The sequence below is a fragment of the Cnephaeus nilssonii genome (assembly GCF_951640355.1).
Source record: "Cnephaeus nilssonii genome assembly, chromosome: 8".
In the NCBI taxonomy this organism is placed as follows: domain Eukaryota; kingdom Metazoa; phylum Chordata; class Mammalia; order Chiroptera; family Vespertilionidae; genus Cnephaeus; species Cnephaeus nilssonii.
In genome coordinates this window covers 102,880,793-102,886,792 of record NC_137079.1, presented here as the reverse complement: position 1 = coordinate 102,886,792, position 6,000 = coordinate 102,880,793, and positions in this window count along the sequence as shown.

The window sequence follows — 6,000 nt, the reverse complement described above, 5'->3', positions numbered from 1 at the left end:
TCTTCATTTCCTCTTGGTTCATACACATATTGTTGAATTTGTCTTACATTCTTTTCAGCCACCTTATGACCATTTCTCTGAATTCTTTCTCTGACAGGTTGCTTGCCTCCATTTCGTTTACTTACTTTTATGGTGATGCCTCGTTTTCTTTCATATGCGGGCTGTTTCTTGGTCTCCCCATGATCTCTCTTCTCCAGGTATCTGGTTATGTAGTTCTCTCTCTCCTTTTGCTAGGCAAAGTCTGACCTTTCCATAGGAGGGTGCAGAGCTCCTCTGAATACGTGTGATCGCACTGCTTGGGACCAGTTTTCCTGGGTTCACAGCTGCTCGCTGGGTATTGTTGTTGTACATCTGTATGAAAGTGTTTAAAACACTCAGAACTCAAATGATAGACCTGGCAAATTTTTTAGAATGTGTTTCAAACAATAGGAATACTTGTTCATAGAACCTTAATATCAGATTCCAAGATGGCAGCGGATTAAGTGGAAGCTACACTGACACTCTCCCAGGACCAAACTGGAATTACAACTAAAATACAGAAAAACTTCCTGAAAAATCAATTGAAGACTAGTTGGAGAGAACCCTGATAACCAAGGACATAAGTGGAGACCACATAGAGACAGCATTGACAGGGGCTGGGTCCCCTCCCGGAGCTGCGGGCTCACCGGGCGCCTCGCCATCTTGCAAGGAAAGGAGGATTTTATTGGAAACCTGACTTTCCGCGACAACTGCAAACACTGAACAGCTGCGAGCACCAGAACACCGGTCCCCTATCGGCGCAAACATTCGGATTCAAAGGAACCCTTCACTGAACCACGGAAAGGTCAGATTTCGCCTGAAATAAGGTGTGGTTTCTAATCCCCGCGGTGGGAGGGAAGCGCGCGAGCCGTGGGACCAGCGGGAACCGGGAGGTCTGTTCCTAGAAAAATCGGCGGCAGTTGGAGCTGCCGTGATCCCTGAATGTGGAAGGGGGTCCTCAGAGCTGCTAACTGAAGTGACCTCTTAAAACCAAATCATTTTAATCTGACGAGGAGGATCAGACTAAGAATTTTCAAAGGAGTGCGGGCTCCTTAGTCTGGCGCACAGACCCACTGTCCGCACACTTGGGCTCTTTCCGACTCTGCTTACTAAGCCCAACGCATAGGAAAGCCCAGGTGGAAAAACCCTGAAAGACTGCAGGGGAAGTTGTTTTTTCGGAACCTGGGAACAGAGCTAGGTGTGACCATCGGAGAGGCAGCTGTGAGGCACACACCTCCACAAACCGGTAGTGAGTGCCATAGAGGGGAAAAAAAAAAAAAAAAGCTAGAGTGGCCCGGAAGTCAATTCAGAAACACTGCCACCCAGGGGCTGAAACGTTAATTGTCTCTGGTGTAATCAAAAATAAATACGAGAAAGTAAGACACGGCCGGCTTAAAAAGCAGGATTGGCTTACAACACGGAGGAGCAGAGGAACGAAGCTGAACTGAAATACCGCCCAGACTGGGAAACAGGCATACCAAACAGAATAAAAGAGGAAGTGAATGACAGCCGCTACTGCACATTTTAGTCTTCCTATTTTTTAATTTTTAATTCTTTTTTCAATTTTTTTTTCAATTTTTTTATTCTAATGTTTTTATTTTCATTTTTTGCATCTTTTCTTAAGAAACAAAATTTTTTTCTTTTTCCTCGATTTTCACCTTTTTAATTATTACATTTTTATTTTCAATCAGCATTATTATTGCTATTATTTTACTTTTTTTTTTTAATGTCATTAGATTTTCTCTTTCTTTTATTTTGGGATTAGTGTCCTACATTCTATTTGCATCTTTCCCTTACCCTATCTCAACGCTAACATTTTGTCATAACTCTCCTCCTAACCTTTCCCCTTAAAAAAATTATTTTTCTCTCTGGCCTTTGGTTGTTGTTTGCTTGAATGTTGATTAGATTGAATTTTTATGCTTTTTTTATGAGATTGTTTTGAATATACTTTTTGTTTGTTTGGTTGGTTCTATTGTTTGCTTTGTTTTTTTTATTACTTTTGTTTTCCCTTGCCTCACTTGATATTAGTTGGTGTTGCAGTTTGTATTAAGCTCCAGGCTCGTGTTGCTGGAATTTGCTGGGATTAGTGGTTGTTCTAGTGGAGTCTACTCCCCATATATATAGTTTGTTCCCCTTTTCTCTCTTAGTATTGTTCTTGCCTCTCGAACTTATTTTTCTTTTCTTTTTTCTTTCTGCTCTTCTCCCAAGTTCAGATTCACACTCTTTTTTTTTTTTTTTTTGTTCTTTCTTTTTACTCTCCCTCTTCCACTCCTATTCCCTAATTTGTCTTTCTCTGGTGGTTACCTTTATTGGAGGTTATTAATATCGTGATTACAATTCTGTTTAGTGCCTTGTGTGTTGTGCCTGGTTGTGTTGTATTTTGTACCTTTAAATCAACGCCGGGGAGAGAGAACTATATAACCAGACATCCAGAGAAGAGAGACCATGGGGAAACAAAGAATTAGCCCCTCCAGGAAAGAGAAGCAGGCATCACCAGAAAAGGAAGTAAACGAACTAGAGGCAAACAACCTATCAGAGAAAGAATTCAGAGAAATGGTCGTAAGGTGGCTGAAAAGGATGGAAGACAAATTCGACAGTATGAGTAAGAACCAAGAGGAAATGAAGAAGAACCAAGAAGAAATGAAAAATGACATCGCTGCTGTAAAGAACTCAAAAGAAAGCATCAAGAGTAGACTAGAAGAAGCAGAGGACCGCATAAGTGAGCTACAAGACAAGATGGAAAAAAATACCCAATTACAACAGCTTCTAGAAACAAAAATTAGAAAGCATGAGGAGAGCCTAAGGGAACTTCGGGACAACACAAAACAAAACAACATCAGGATAATAGGGGTACCAGAAGGAAAGGAAATGGAGCAAGGAATAGAAAACCTGTTAGAAGAAATAATAACAGAAAACTTCCCTGATATAGGGAAGAAAAAACCCACACAAATCCAAGAAGCTCACAGAGTTCCAAGCAAAATGAACCCCAAAAGACCGACGCCAAGGCACATTATAATTAAGTTGGCAAACACCAACGACAAAGTAAGAATCTTAAAAGCAGCCAGAGAGAGACAGACAGTTACATACAAAGGAACCCCCATCAGACTAGCAACTGATTTCTCAACAGAAACTCATCAAGCCAGAAGGGAATGGAATGAAATATACAAAGTCATGCAAAGGAAGGGGCTCAATCCAAGAATACTGTACCCAGCAAGGCTATCAATCAAAATTGAAGGTGAAATCAGGAGCTTCACAGACAAAAAAGGGCTAAGGGAGTTTATCACCACCAAACCAGCAATGAAAGAAATGCTAAAGGGTCTGCTGTAAAAAAAAAAAAAAGAAAGAAATAGGAAGCAAAGAAGGAACAGAGGGGTATAGAATAAAAATGGCGACAAATAAGTGCCTATCAATAATAACTTTAAATGTAAATGGATTGAATGCCCCAATCAAAAGACACAGGTTAACAGATTGGATAAGAAAGCAAAACCCATATATCTGCTGTCTACAGGAAACCCACCTCAAAAAAAAGGACGCATACAGACTGAGAGTAAAGGGATGGAAAAAGGTATTCCAGGCGAATGGAAATGAAAAAAAAGCTGGGGTAGCAATACTTATAGCTGACAAATTAGATCTCAAAGTGAAGGACATAACAAGAGATAATGAAGGCCACTTCATAATACTAAAGGGAGAAATCCAACAAGAAGAAATAACTCTGGTAAACATATATGCACCCAACACAGGAGCACCAAGATACATTAAAAAACTCCTGGAAGATATCAAAGGAGAGATTGACAGCAATACAATTATAGTAGGAGACTTCAATACCCCACTATCACCATTGGACAAATCCTCTAAACAAAAAATCAGCAAAGAAACATCAATCCTAAATGACTCACTAGACCAGATGGAATTAATCAACATCTTCAGAACATTTCACCCCAAAGCCACAGAATATACATTCTTCTCAAGTGCACATGGGACATTTTCAAAGATAGACCATATGTTAGGACATAGGCAAAGTCTCTCCAAATTCAAGAAGATAGAAATCATATCAAGTTTCTTCTCAGATCACAGTGGCATAAAACTGGAAATCAACTACAATAAAAACAACCCAAAGAAATCAAACACATGGAGACTAAACAACATGCTATTAAACCATGACTGGGTTACCAAAGACATCAAGGAAGAAATAAAAAAACATCATGGCAACAAATGACAATGAAAACACAACAATCCAAAATCTGTGGGACACAGCGAAAGCAGTCCTGAGAGGGAAGTTCATAGCTCTACAAGCCTACTGCAAAAAACAAGAAACAATGGTAATAAATTACCTAACCCAACAAGAAAAGCCCAGTGTAAGCAGAAGGAAAGAAATAATAAAGATCAGAGCGGAGATAAACGACATAGAGACCAAAGAAACAATACAAAAGATCAACAAAACCAAGAGCTGGTTCTTTGAAAGGATAAACAAGATTGATGAGCCTCTAGCCAGGCTCACCAAGAAGCAAAGAGAGAGGACCCAAATAAACAAAATCAGAAATGAAAGAGGTGAAATAACAACAGACCCTGACGAAATACAAAGGATTGTTACAAAATACTACGAACAACTCTATTCCAACAAACTGGACAACTTGGAGGAAATGGACATATTCCTAGACAAATACAACCTTCCAAAACTCAATCAGGAAGAATCTAAACAGCTCAACAGGCCAGTAACTATGGAAGAAATTGAAGCAGTCATCAAAAAGCTTCCGGCAAACAAAAGCCCGGGGCCAGATGGCTTCACAGGAGAGTTTTACCAAACTTTCAAGGAAGAACTAAAACCTATCCTCCTCAGACTATTCCAAAAAATTCAAGAGGAAGGAACACTTCCAAGCTCCTTCTATGAAGCCAGCATCACCCTAATACCAAAACCAGATAAAGACAACACAATGAAAGAGAATTACAGACCAATATCCCTCATGAACATAGATGCCAAAATCCTCAACAAAATCCTAGCAAATCGGCTCCAGCAATACATCAGAAAGATCATACATCATGACCAAGTAGGATTTATCCCAGGAATGCAAGGATGGTACAATATCCGCAAATCAATAAATGTGATACATCACATAAACAAATTGAGAGATAAAAATCATATAGTCATATCAATAGATGCAGAAAAAGCATTTGACAAAATCCAACACCCTTTCTTGATAAAAACTCTCAACAAGGTGGGAATAGAAGGATCATACCTCAACATAATAAAAGCTATATATGATAAACCCACAGCAAACATCATACTCAATGGGCAAAAACTAAAACCATTTCCCCTAAGAACAGGAACAAGACAGGGATGCCCACTCTCACCACTCCTGTTTGACATAGTACTGGAAGTATTAGCTACCGCAATTAGGCAAGAAGAAGAAATAAGAGGCATCCAAATTGGAAAACAAGAAGTGAAGCTGTCCTTATTTGCAGATGACATGATATTGTACATAAAAAACCCAAAAGATTCCATCAAAAAACTAATAGACTTAATAAATGAATTCGACAATGTAGCGGGATACAAAATTAACGCCAAGAAATCTATGGCATTTCTATATACCAATAGTGAACTTTCAGAAAGAGAGACTAAAAAAGCAATCCCATTTACCATCGCACCAAAAAAATTAAGATACCTAGGGATAAACTTAACTAAGGAGGTAAAAGACCTATATGCAGAAAACTACAGGACACTGAAAAAAGAGATAGAGGAAGACATAAACAGATGGAAGAACATACCATGTTCATGGATTGGTAGAATCAACATCATTAAAATGTCCATACTACCCAAAGCAATCTACAGATTCAATGCACTCCCCATCAAAATACCAACAGCATATTTCACAGACCTAGAAAGAACTCTCCAAAAATTCATCTGGAATAAAAAAAGACCCCGAATAGCCGCAGCAATCCTGAGAAAGAAGAATAAAGTAGGAGGGATCTCAATACCAGATTTCA